Source organism: Lepidochelys kempii, chromosome 6, assembly GCF_965140285.1.
Source record: "Lepidochelys kempii isolate rLepKem1 chromosome 6, rLepKem1.hap1, whole genome shotgun sequence".
In the NCBI taxonomy this organism is placed as follows: domain Eukaryota; kingdom Metazoa; phylum Chordata; order Testudines; family Cheloniidae; genus Lepidochelys; species Lepidochelys kempii.
The window spans coordinates 39,417,895-39,431,275 of record NC_136385.1 but is presented as its reverse complement, the minus strand read 5'-3'; the positions used below and the strand labels follow the sequence as shown (position 1 = coordinate 39,431,275).

The following is a 13,381-nucleotide window of genomic DNA, read 5'->3' as shown; positions in this document are numbered from 1 at the left end:
GGTGCTGACAACCTCTCACGAGTCTGGAATGCACTCAAGAACATGAAACCAGCCATTGGGTGAGCAAAAGACATACAAATTCTGGGTTTGCTGAGGAGAATGTGTAGCTCAGATAACACTACTAATTGTACTGTAATCCAAAATATTGTGGTCTACCCTAACAGTCTCAGTTACACTAATAGAAACAGGCTTAAAAAGATGAAACCCGGCAGTTTCTCCCCAAGAGTGTCATGGAAAGCATGAGCAATAGCCAATCTCTGCTCTTTCAGAAGCCGTCCGAGGAATTTACAGAATCAAAATATAGTAATCTTGTCAACCCATGTCGTACATAGCAACAACCACTCACTATTGTCCGATATAGACAGATATTGTATATTGATTATATTACTGATTTTGTTTTCCTAATTAAGCATTCTGAAATTTGGTAGGTTCTTGTCCCAAGATCAGACCTAACATTATCAGAATTACTGTTCAGTGGGGAGCCCCAATGTGCACACCAATAACAACACTCACATCTAGGAAAAACCTTCTGTAATTGTAATAGTTTTAACAACACACTTAGCAAAGTTAAAAACATTCCAACCTAGTAAGGTAGGTAAACATAGTACAGAATTATCTGAGCAGCCTGAAGTTTTAGATATCTTCCTCATCTGCCCCCCTCACCATCAGTCATCATCCTGGGTAGCCAGGATACAGCTTTTATGGTGTGTTATACTGTTGCTACTATGCCTAATGTATATTCAGTAGGGATTTCAGCCCCTCTACCTTATTTGTAGTTCCTCACCTGTCTCCCATAGGTTATTAATCCTTTTACCACAAGCTTATTAATATGGACATCCATTAGTTACTAAAGCTTATTAACATGGACATCCATTAGTTACTAATGCATTCTTGTAGTCAGACGTCTGCTAATGTCCCCAACTTAAAATATTCCAAGATGGTATAAAGTAACATCTTGTAGTTACCTGTCAGCAGTTAAGTCATTATAGAATTCTATCTTGTGATATCTTAAGATCTAGGGTTACTCTTGGTTAGCTTATGCTTTTGGGGCCTTATGCCTTGATTAGTTTAACTAAGCTACTATCTTACAGGCCTTGAGGCTAGTAAGCTTGTTGCATTATTGCCTTAACTTATACCTGTGTCTCACCTAGCAAATATCTATACCTATAGGCTACACTGTCAACAGTATCAGAAACTGCTGAAAAATCTAATAAACCCAATGTAATCATCTGACCATTGTTCAATCCATAAATGAGATAAGACAACAGAAGCATCTATGCAATCTCCATACCAATATGAAATAGTTTGATTATGCTAAATACTTAGAATGGATATTGGCATTTGTCAAGGCTGAATCCCAACTCTGTCACTCCAAGTGCAGAAGTGGGGCCTGCAAGGATTTTAAAAATTAATACTTGCCACTCCAGGCTTGTAGTAAACTCCCAAGGTTACAGCTTTTCTCTGACCTTGGCTTGGTAAATGCTGCCACCACCCAAATGCAACAAAACCCCCTTTGAACCCAGGAAGGAACACTTGGGAATTCCTCCCTGTGGGCTGCCCTCAAGCCCTTTCATTCCTCCTCCAGGGAAAAGCTGAAAAAGGAAACAAAGGAAATTAGCTGTGGCTACCAGCTAATCAACCAACATGCACAAACCTCTTAAGACACCAAAAATCCAATCCTGTTCTTAAAAAAGGTAAATTTTATTAAAAACAAAAAGAAAGAATACACATCTAGAACTTGCACTTTTAAAATTAAGCAAAAGCCTAATTCCAAAAATCAAGCACCCAAAATAGCTTTCTTGGGCGTTCAGCTTAAAGCCAGGGCGGGCAAACTTTTTAGCCTGAGGGCCACAATGGGTTTCCAAAATTGTACAGAGGGCCGGGTAGTGTAGGCTGTGTCTCCCCAAAGAGCCAGGCATGGCCCAGCCCCTGCCTCCTATCTGACCCTCCAGTTTCTCAGCCTCTTACAGCTCCCCCAGGACTCCTTCCCCATCCAATGCCCCCTGTTCCCTAACTGGAATGGAACCTCCACCCTAACTGCCTCCTGCTGCCCCATCCAATCCTCCCTCTCATTCCTGACACCCCCCCCCTCCCCGGACCTCCTGCCCCATCCAACCCCCCTCCCCGTTCCCCGCCCTCTGATCATCCCAAACACTATCCACACCCCCACCCCAACTCCCCTGCCCTCTATCCAACCCCCACTGCTCCCTGCCCCCTTACCGCGCTGCCTGGAGCACCAGTGGCTGGTGGCGCTACAGCCCTGCTGCCCAGAGCCCCGGGTCAGGCCGCAGCTCTGCAGCCCCGCCACCCGGAGTATTATGCTGGCAGCGCAGCGTGCTGAGGCTGCGGGGGAGGGAGAACAGCGCAGGAGTGGCTGGGGGCTAGCCTCCTGGGCCAGGAGCTCAGGGGCCGGGCAGGAGGGTCCTGCGGGCCATAGTTTGCCCACCTCTTGCTTAAAGGTTACAAGCAAACAAAAGCATCTGGGGTTAGCACAGAGGAATCCGCAAGCCAATAAGAAATAAAAGAAATAACCCTAATCGCATCTAGTTAAACATTCTCATCTACTTACACACTGGAGTTCAGATAAGCGGGGAATTGGTCCTGCTTTGAGCAGGGGGTTGGACTAGATGACCTCCTGAGGTCCCTTCCAACCCTGATGTTCTATGATTCTAAGTAGTTCTAGGCATGATCTGATGACTTATAATCATAAGGTAAATCATAAGGGCATGGCTACTCTAACCCTTCAGCTCAGAGAGAACAGACAAAGGGAAAGTTTCTTTTCCGATTTTAAAGAGTTCTACCTTCTCATTTGCTCTTTTGGTCAGGTGCCCACTTTTTTCTTTTGTTTACCTGGGGGACTTTTTAATCCTTTACAGGTAAAGCAAGTAAAGAACAGCTACCAAGAGGGATTTTACAGCTAGCTGGCTGGGTGTCCATCAAAGGGAGCTCCCCACCACCTCACCCCTTATTTATTACAGCATTTAAAACTAAAAGCACCAGGCTTTCAAACTTTTAGTTTGTCATTTGTGTGGTGGCATTTTCCCCTGGTAATTTTTGGGATTGCTTCCTCAAGAAATGTCAAAACAGTGTACACATGAAGAAAGCATTTGATGACTGGTGTCCTTCACGTGCTAAAACTTACTACAGATAAGTGGTATGCTTGTTGTAAACCTAACAAAAAATAAACAAGTTATGGATTAAACAAGGACCACATAGCCAGGGATTAAGAGAGCAATTCTAATCTAAAAAGTGACTGAAGATGGCACCTTTTTACACAACAGAGTTGATCCCTGTGTTCAGAGTCAAACATGCTTACCTTGGCAATTAATGTAAGGTTTTTTTGTTTGTTTTTTTTATACCACACACCTTAGTGGACAGTAAAATTTGATTTCTACATGTGAATGGATGGATTATTTACTGACTTCCAAATTGTTACACTTGTGAAAACACAAAGTAAACAGTAGGTTAGCGTAGATCAGCGGTTCTCAAACTTTTGTACTGGTGACCCCTTTCACACAGCAAGCCTCTGAGTGTGACCCCCCCTTATAAATTAAAAACACTTTTTAATATATTTAACACAATTATAAATGCTGGAGGTAAAGCGGGGTTTGGGGTGGAGGCTGACAGCTTCCAACCCCCCAAGTAATAACCTCATGACCCCCAGAGGGCTCCCGACCCCCAGTTTGAGAACCTCTGGCATAGATGTAAGTGAACCCCTAATTAAGTCTACAGAACATATTACTGTTGCTTCACGAGAACAAACAGCCTGATTCTTAGATTAAAAAAAAAAAGTCTACCAGCCTATGATCTTTCTACTTGTAAACTGAGGATACTTGAGATAGAGTAGACAAGCTTAGAACCACATAAGCCACTTTTAGAGAGTTATATTTCACAGTTAAATCACACTTTAATTCATTGTGCAGTCTCCAGAATCATACAATTCTCAGATTTCCACCATACTTCACTCAATCAGGGAGAAACATACTTCAGGCCAAACAACCAAGTCCCTGATGAGCAAGGCAGAGATTTATCACAAGTAAAATTAATTAAGATCTGGAGGAGGAACATGACACCTCAGTATCCCCAGTGGCATTAGGTGGGTGGGGACAGATTGGCCTACAAAAGCCACTACTTTATCATGAAGGGGAACTGGTGGTAGAAGGTTCAGCGCCTATCTCCACCTCCTAAGTCAGCAGCTGATGTCTTCTGCAGTTTCCACAGTATGCATACGATGAAGTGAGCTGTAGCTCATGAAAGCTTATGCTCAAATAAATTGGTTAGTCTCTAAGGTGCCACAAGTACTCCTTTTCTTTTTGCGAATACAGACTAACACGGCTGTTACTCTGATAACTCCTCCTAGTGCTGCAGACAAAGGCAAGAACAGCAGTCCCAGGAAGGAGAGGGAATCTATTTGAACAGCAGTTGCAATAGGGGAGAACTTACTTCTTTCAAGTGCAGGTCTGCCTTCGTCAACCAATAAAAGGAAATGGAGTGGGGGAAATTGTTGGTGATGAACTGGTGGGGAAGAATTGCAACAAAAAACTGTAGGAGGAACAGAATGGGGAAGTGGAAGGAAAAGAGGGTAAGATTTTTGAATCCCCCTTATTCAAAATTGTGGAGGAGAATCCTCCCTCCACAAAGGTAGATTCTTGATTACATCCAGAGGCAACAAAATAAATTATGTTGAAATTCACCATGCAATCAGCCCAATTAAGCAGCAAGCCATGTTTAGCAGGGTGCGATTAGGTACAGTAGTAGTTCCAAGCAAGCTACAGAACATGTGTCTCCCCCCCTCCCCAAATCCTGTTGGGAATGCAGACAGTTCAAGAACTTCTGCCATTACTCTCAGATAACTTCTTTATTCATTCTGAACAGCCACTATTGGTCTATTAATTTGTATTTGAAATTCATGTGAGGGGGTATACAAACCACACACCAGGGTGGTTTAAGAATCTGCTTTGGGCTACCGTTGCCCAACCCCACCACATCTGCAAATTATGCAAGAACTGGAGGAATTAAAAGGGGGGACCTCCACACAGAAGGGGGGATCCCTGGGCAGAAAGTAGGAGGTTGAGCTCCCCAGAGCGAGATTTGTCAGGCAACACAGCCCCTACCCCTGAAGAAAGGAGAACACTGACCCTCTGGGCTAAGAGGGAGAAAGACAGTTATGCTGGAGACACAGAGAACTCTGGAGTGGACTGTGATACTTCCAAGGCTCTCTTAAGTCAGAGACCAATATCCTTACTGAAGCTGCCTACAGGTTCTCTCGTTTTTCTTTTATTTAGCCTCATTTGCTGACCCTGGACTGCTTTGTTTGTTTCACCCGAGACCCTGAGAGGGGAAGAAATATTCAGAAAACCTTGAGCAGAGGGTAGTATGACGGCCCCTCTAGATTGACATATTCTACTGCACCCACAGGGGTGAGGATCCATTTGTACTCCCTATGTAACCCCTAAAGGGGAGCTATGCCAAGGTCAGATTCATAACAATGCAGTTATCACATTTAATGCAATCTTTGCTTACACACAAAAACCATCCCTACCGTTTCCATTAAATTTACTTATATTCATAGTTTTGAAGCTGGTAAGACCACACCATCCTTTTAAAGCATATATTCACCTTTTCAGTAAGAACGTGATGGTTCATTTAATTGTCCCACAAAAAGGTACAGCATAAAGATATTCAGGTGGCAAGTGAACAAGTTATACAAAATATATGAACCCCTTCTGTGCCGCACCATCCTCCCAAAAATATTGGATTCCTTTCCCCTTTGACAGAGTCATGCAAGCACGTTGCTCGGGTATCCAACCCAAAGACCCACCTCTAACAATTGGATCAATTACTTAGAAAATGATGCCCTTTCCCAAAAAAAAGAACTAATGTGCAAACACCACATTAATAAGAGTGGTATCACACCTGAATTGAACAGCTACAACTTTTACAGTGGCACTGGATTTTTTGGAACCTTGCCTTCAGATATTGTTTGCCTGAGATAATATTTCCTCAAAACTTGCTTCTAAAGTGTTAGAGATGACACTAGAGCAAAAATTGACAAACTGTGCTCCTTAAACAGTATCTGCATGTCTTGGTGGCATACTAAACAGGACACTAATCACTAAAAAGTCTACTAACCACTAGAAAGTAGGAAACATTCACTAGTAAGTGTGGTTCCCCCTAAGGCATCTTTCTGCATAATTTGGACTATGTTAAATATAAAATGTATAGCTTTTGTAATTGTGAAGATACCTTCCAAATGTGAATGCAGTGTAAGAGCCTGGCTATACCTGCAGATGTACAGCGCTTTGAGTTAAACCAGCCTTCGGAGAGCGCAGTAGGGAAAGCGCTGCAGTCTGTCCACACTGACAGCTTTAAGCACACTGGCATGGCCACATTTGCAGCGGCATTGGGAGCAGTGCATTATGGGCAGCTATCCCAGCATGCAAGTGACTGCAACATGCTTTTCAAATGGAGGGGTGGAGTGTGACAGGGAGTGCGTATGTGGGGGGCAGAGAGGGTTTGGGGGGGCTGAGAGCATGTCAGCATGCTGTCTTGTAAGTTCAGGCAGCAGCAGACCGCTCTCTCCACCCCCACAACCCCCTCTCACGCACACACAGCATTCCACACTAATGGCTTGCTTTGTCTCGGAGCAGATAAGCAGCCAGCTGTCAGAAACGGAGTTTTCAAAGGGCATATCCGCATTCCTGCAGCGATTCAAAAACAATGACAAGAGTTGCCACTTGACTTAAGGGGATTATTGGACGTTTCCGGAGGCTGATCAGAGCGCAGTAATGCAACACCTCATTCACACTGGTGCTGCAGCGCTCCAGCGGGGGGACAGCAAACGTTATTCCACTTGCCAAGGTGGAGTACCAGCAGCGCTGTAACCATGGAGTCAGAGCGCTCTACGTGCCTTGCCAGTGTGGACGAGTAGTGAGTTAGTGCGCCCAGGGCTCCTTTATTGCACTGTAACTCGCAAGCCCTAAGTGATGCAGTACTGCTTTTCTTTGCCCACAGACAAGTCCTGTTCTGCTGCTGCTACTCAGGTAGCTTTTCCAAGCAGCTTCAGAGTCAAACTAACAATGCTAGTAAACTTCACAGCTGTTACCCAGAGCCAGGGAAAAGCTGTGAAACTTACAGTGTCAGTTTCACACTTCAGATGCTCAGAAAGGCTATTAAACTGCAGCAGAATCAAGAACTAGAATTATTCACATAAAGAAGCCTAAAAAACAGAGCCTGAAAAGCAGCAAATGAAAGAGTGCCCTCTGCTTACAGCAGCCGAGAGATGGGATAGACATGCCCTCTCTACAGCTAGGAAGCTCTGCAGTGGGAGAGCAACAGAGAGCTCCTTTGCCTTTTCAGAAGACAGAGGTAAATGGTGGTACCTCAAGTTTACAAGACATTTATCAGCCTCTGCTTACCAAAGATAACGGGTCTTACCATCTTAGGGCTTGAAAAATTTACGAATACATCCAGAAAACCAAATCCATTACTGTCCCCCAACGTTCACGTCTCCCCATCACTCCCCAATACTAAATGACTAGCATTGGGACAGGAAGGTTTTTCATCTTTAGAGAAAATAGTTTTAAATTTAAACAGCTACAATGTGTTCCAATATCACAGTTATGTTTATACTTCAAGGTAAGTATCAATCACTTATGACAATTAAGTATTAGAATAATAAAAATCAATTTTTTGACATCTGTTCCTTTCAAAGTAACGCTAAAAATATATACATTTTCTCCCTACTGCCTCAATCTGGCTCTACAATCTTAAAAAAAACAATAAAATTATCAATCACTGGAAAACCAGTTTCTCCTATGTGTACATAAGCTTTTTGAGGGGAAAAAAGTGGCATATGTTAAAGCCCCATTGAAGACCAAACAAACATAAGGAGGAATTGTAACAAGGTTTCTCACTCTTAAAGCTCATGACCAGGTATTGCAGTACACAGAGTAACACTGTATGTTACTTCAGCCCTCTGAATTCATAGTTCAGACACAATATTGATGGCAGAGATTAATGAAATAAAGCACTGATTAAGATGACATTTTATGCCAGAATCTCTTATCTTAATCGTTACTATTAATATGCTTAAGCATGCATACGTACATGAACCTTTCACCAAAGCATTTCATGCTGCTCAGGTTTCAGAAAGATTCTGTTTCACCAGTTTCATGCTAGCTTACTATGACTATGAGTTCACCATTAACTTCTAATGTATTAGGGGATTCACATGAAGTGCAATTAAAAAAACCCAAAAGATACCAATTGCACAAAGGCAACTAGGTTTTAAAATGTTGTACATAATAGGTGCCAGCACCTACTTCAAGCCTCCAGCCACATCTACACCATGGGCACTACAGCAGCATAGCTATGGCACCATAGCTATGCCATTGTACTCTGGAACGTAGACACAGACTACAGCAGGGGTCAGCAACCTATGGCACGTGTGCCAAAGACGGCACACGAGCCAATTTTTAATGGCATGCTGCATGCCATTAAAAATCCTGCCCGGCCTGGCCCACTCTTCTCCACCCCCCACCCACCGCTCTCTCCTAGCGGGGCAGGCAAGCTTTCCCCTCCCCCCACCTCTTCCCCCAGCATGCTGGGTTCCTGCCCCTCCTTCTCTCCCTCCCTCCCTCCAGCCAGCTGACGGCCCTTGCTATGGAGCAGGAGAGGGAAAATCAGAGCCGCAGCACCCTCTCTGCTCAGGGGACCTTGGGGAAGGGGGTGGAATTGGCATATCCCCTCCAGCCTCCTGCCATGAGCCGCTCAGGGCAGGGGGCTGGGAGCACCCCCACGACCCCAGCCCACTGCCCTGACCCCTGCATCCCCCCACACCCCAGCCCTCTACCCTGACCCCTGCATCCCCACCCCCACCCTGAGCACCAAATGGGAGCTCCAGCACACTCACTTCCACATTCCCACCTGCACCCCTCACACCAAATGGGAGCTGCCCAGGTAAGTGCTCCACACTCGAACCTCCTGCCCCCTCCCTCATTCTAGCTCCTGGCCAGATCCTTCACCCCAACCCCCAGCCTGCTCCTGTTCTCAGCACACTCCCACCCTCATCTCAGTGCAGAGAGAGGAAGAGAATGGCTAGAACCAGGGAGAAAGTAGGTACTTACTCTATGTGGACAGGGCCAGGACCCCAGAGCAGTAGCAGGCTGAGCGGCAGTGGGCTGAGCGGCTCAGCCCACTGCCGGTCTGGGGTCCCGGCCACCAACCCCACTCAGCCCACTGCCAGTCTGGGGTTCTGGCTGCCAGCCCCTTGCCAGCCAGGGTCCTACCCGCAGGCCCCGCTCAGCCTGCTGCCAGCCTAGGTGAACGGAACCCCAGGTCAGCAGCGGGCTGGCAGCGTAAGATCAGCATTTTAATTTAATTTTAAATGAAGCTTCTTAAACATTTTGAAAACCTTGTTTACATACAATAGTTTAGTTATACAATATATAGACTTATAGAGAGAGACCTTCTAAAAAACATTAAAATGTATTATTGGCACATGAAATCTTAAATTAAAGCAAATAAATGAAGACTCGGAACACCACTTCTAAAAGGTTGCCGACCCCTGGACTACAGCAATAGAAATGGATTTTCTGTCACTGCCAAAACTCCACCTCCTTGAGTTGCAACAGCTATGTCAACAAATATTCTTCTGTCCACCTAACTACGTTTATGCTGAGGGTTAAATGGCATAACTACAGCACTCGGGTGTGGAATTCTCACACCCCTGACTGCAATAGCTATGTTGACCTAAGTTTTAATTTGCCCAAAGAGAGCTAGACAAATTAATGAGTGCAACTGTATGGGAGGGCTGCTTGTAATGGAAGGAGGCAATGCTTAACAGCCCTGAGGGTCACTTCTGATTTATGCCTTATGTTCCTAGAAGCTCATGTCCCCCAAAACATCCTACGGGGTAGGTTTGATCCTCTTCCTCTAATGCATCAGCGATAGCCATGGCTGAAGATGGGACACTGAACAAGGACCACCAGCCTGAAGTAGCACCAAGCATTCGCTGTCTCAGGTGCTTGGCTGGCTGGGTCTTACTCACATGTTCATCGTCTAACTCACCACAATATGCAGGATCAGGAAGGAGCATTTCCCCAGATCAAACTGGCAGCGACTTTGGGGTTTTTTGCCTTCCTCTGCAGTGCTACTTGCCAGTATTATCTGGGTACATCTCATTTAATTATTTCCCTACCATTGTGGGATGTTGAGCACCAATGCAGTTTGGTCCCTCCTATTCTCTGCCTGTGACATGTAATAGTTTAGTCCTCTGTGGGCCGTAATACCTTGATTTAATTTCAATCGTTGGAATTAGCACGTGGGTGCTGGTAGCTATGATATCTAGGTGGTCAGCCTGAGTATCTGGCCTTAAACTCTACGACCAGACCTCAGGCAAGAAAGTCCCCCTTTGTTCCCACTCAGTGCTAGCTGTCAATGCTAGCTGTCAACGTCAGAGTTCCACCTCCATCAGCTGTTGATCTATGGCAACCTAAAGCCCTGGGGCATCGGAGGGATTATAACCCCATCTACACCTTTCCCCACTCTGTGGAACCACTGGACAGAAAAGTCTTCAGATGAGGAAGTGGTCAGTTTTAATCCCTATCCTCTCATAGACTCTTGTATTGCAGGAAGAGAGACTGTAGTCCCTTCCTGTAATGCTACTCTCTGCTTCCCATCCAGTAGCCGCTACTTCTAGCCGCTTCCCTTCCCTCATAGCTGTTTTAATGCTGCTGTGAGAAGAGCAGCAAGCTACACTAGGAGGGGGAGACAGAATGCCTCTGAGAAGTGGTTGCCAGGCAGGGAGCAGAGAGCTGCTTTGTAGGGAAGAAAGGTATTTTACTCTATGCAAGGAGGCCCAACCAATAAGAAGGCACGAGTAGGGGAAAAAGTAGGAAGTACATGATGAAGAACTAACGGCAGAGTGGGTGTTGCTCTTTGCAATACCCCTTTTCATATACAAGACTACTGGGAGGACGTATGGAGGGGGGCGAAATCCCCCTTCCAAAAGAGACTGAAGTCCAAGAAATGCACAAGCTAGGAGAAATCATTTAACATCAGGCAAGAGTTCCAAGGCTATCAGGGCACGTAGTCCTACATATGCAAATGCAGCAACATTACAGCGTCACAGTATACGGAACAGAGCCATCAATCCACACAGCACAAGAAAGTTTATACCTAAAACAAGGTAGTTAAAGGTCTAGGACGAACACATCCACAGCATTATGGTGAATGCAACTACAAAACTCACATAATTTGAGGAGGAACCTGTGTTGATCCCCTTCCTGTCAGACAGAAAACCCCAGTACCGCCCCTATACCGGAGACAGCCTCAGCCCCTGTTACTCCTTGGGGATGCTGCCCCCTGTACTCCCCCAGCGCCAGCAGCGCCCCCCACGCGCAGAACACCCACCCGAGCAGTCCCCGCACCTCTTCCCTTCCTCTCCCCCCCGCCCGGGCACGGCACCCAGCCCCCAACACGCCCCTCCCCCGGGCACTCCTGACACCGCGCCCAACTACCCTGCCCGGAGACAGCCCCCCCGGCGGCAGCGGGGGGGAGGGGGTGGGGCTCAGCGCTTCCCCCCAGGGAAGGCACCAGGGGTCCCGCCCGCTCACGGCGCCGCCCCGTACCGTTGTGCTGCCGCGGGCCCCGCTGAGCCTGGACGTCCTCCGCGTCGGATGCGCCCAGCGGCAACTAGCTACTTCCAGCCCCGCCCGTCCCTTCTGCCCCTGCCGCCTGGGGCCGCCTACTTCCCAGAAACCCAGCCGGATCTGAAAGAGCCGCTATCATTGGCCGCTGTGCGGCACGTGCTATCCACCTTCCTATTGGCTCCCGCTCACGCCACTCTCCGAGCGAAATGCGCCGCTGATTGGTAGATTCTCGGATCCGTCCGGCCCCAGCCGGTAGCAAGACACCTGCTCGCGGGCTGAGACGCCAGTAGAGGGCGGGCGGGGGAGCGAGCGAGCGACGGGCCGCGGGGTGGGGGAGGGGCGTCGTGGGTCGCCCAGCGGACGCGTGACCTGCCTTTGCGGGGCAGCGGTCACAGCCTGGGCCGAAGCCCCTCCCCCCCCCCGGTGCTTTGCTGCTGCGTGGGACGGGCGCCCGCACTCCGTGCCACAGCGCCCCTGCCCGCCCGCCGGTGACCCAGCCGTTACCGCTCCCCCAGCGCCGCCGCCGTTCCGCATTGCGCCCCGTCCCCCCAACCGCCCCCCCTGCTGCCACAGAGCCACAACGTGCCGCAAAACCTCCCGGTCCAGCCACACACGCTGCTGCCCAACCCAGCCTCGCACCGTGGCCCTGCCATCTCTCCCCACCGCCCCAGGCGCCTCCTTTCCCCAGCTCGTACCCCACCCGTCAGCCTGCCGTTGCACGCAGCCCTCCCGCCTGCACCGGGTCCTCAAACGCCCCCCAGCCGCTCCCACCATCCTGCCCCAGCGATATAACTTCCCACCGCCGCTTCATGGCCCGGCCGCTCACACCACAGACCCAGCTAGGGTTGCCCGGGTGTTGGGTTTTTGACGGGGACGCCTGATGGAAAAGGGACTCCGGCCGCTCAGGTCAGCACTGCTGGGTGCCGTCGCAGCGGGACAAGGCAGGCTCCCGGCCTCGCAGGGCTCCACACGACTCCCGGAATCAGCAGCCTCTGCCTAGTCTGGCTCCTCTGCGGAGGGAGAGCCGGGGGCCTCCCCACGCTGCCATCACCCCAAGTGCCGGCTCTGCAGCTCCCATTGGCCTGGAATCGCGGCCAATGGGAGCGGTGGGGGCGGCGCCTGCAGAAGGTCAGCGCACAGAGCCACCTGGCCACATGTAGGAGCCAGAGGGGGGGACATGCTGCTGCTTCTGGGAGCTGCTTGAGGTGCCGGAACCTGCACCCCTGATCCTCTCCCATGCCCCAACCCCTTGCCCCAGCCCTGATCCCCCTCCTGCATCCCAAGTCCTCATCCCTGGCCCCACACCAAAGCCTGTACCCCCAGTCCAGAGCCGCCTCCCACACCCTGATCCCCTCATTTCTGGCCCCATCCCGGAACCCGCACCCCCGTCACACACACCAACCCCCTGCCTCAGCCCGGAGCCCCCTTACATACTCTGAACCCCTTGGCTACACCCCCCAGCCCAGAGCCCCCTCCTACACCCCAAATCCCTCATCCCTGGCCCCACCCCTGAGCCTGCACCACCAGCCGGAGCCCTCAACCCTTCTCGCATCCCAACCCACTGCCTCAACCCGGAGCCCCATCCTGCACCCTGAACCCCTAATTTCTGGCTCCACCCCAGATCCCACACTCCCAGTCAGAGACCTCACCCCCTCCCGCACCCCAAGCCCCTGAGCCAGCCCAGTAAAAATGAGCGAATAAGGGAGGGTGAGGAGAATGAGTGACAG

The 13,381-nt window shown here is 48.9% G+C and overlaps 1 protein-coding gene across 6 annotated transcripts in view; it reads right to left on the bottom strand.

Moving 5' to 3' along the window:
- FAR1 (fatty acyl-CoA reductase 1) overlaps positions 1-12,706 on the bottom strand; it is a 72,274-nt gene extending 59,568 nt beyond the window's left edge. For 5 of the 6 annotated variants that reach the window (XR_013635923.1, XM_073347686.1, XM_073347687.1 and 2 more), the window contains exon 1: positions 11,634-11,760. The gene's annotated coding sequence lies outside the window, so the exon portion shown is untranslated. Of the gene's footprint in view, positions 1-11,633; positions 11,761-12,489 lie in introns of those variants that run through there. The other variant, XM_073347685.2, reaches the window with a different exon arrangement.
- Positions 12,707-13,381: the final 675 nt, after the last annotated feature.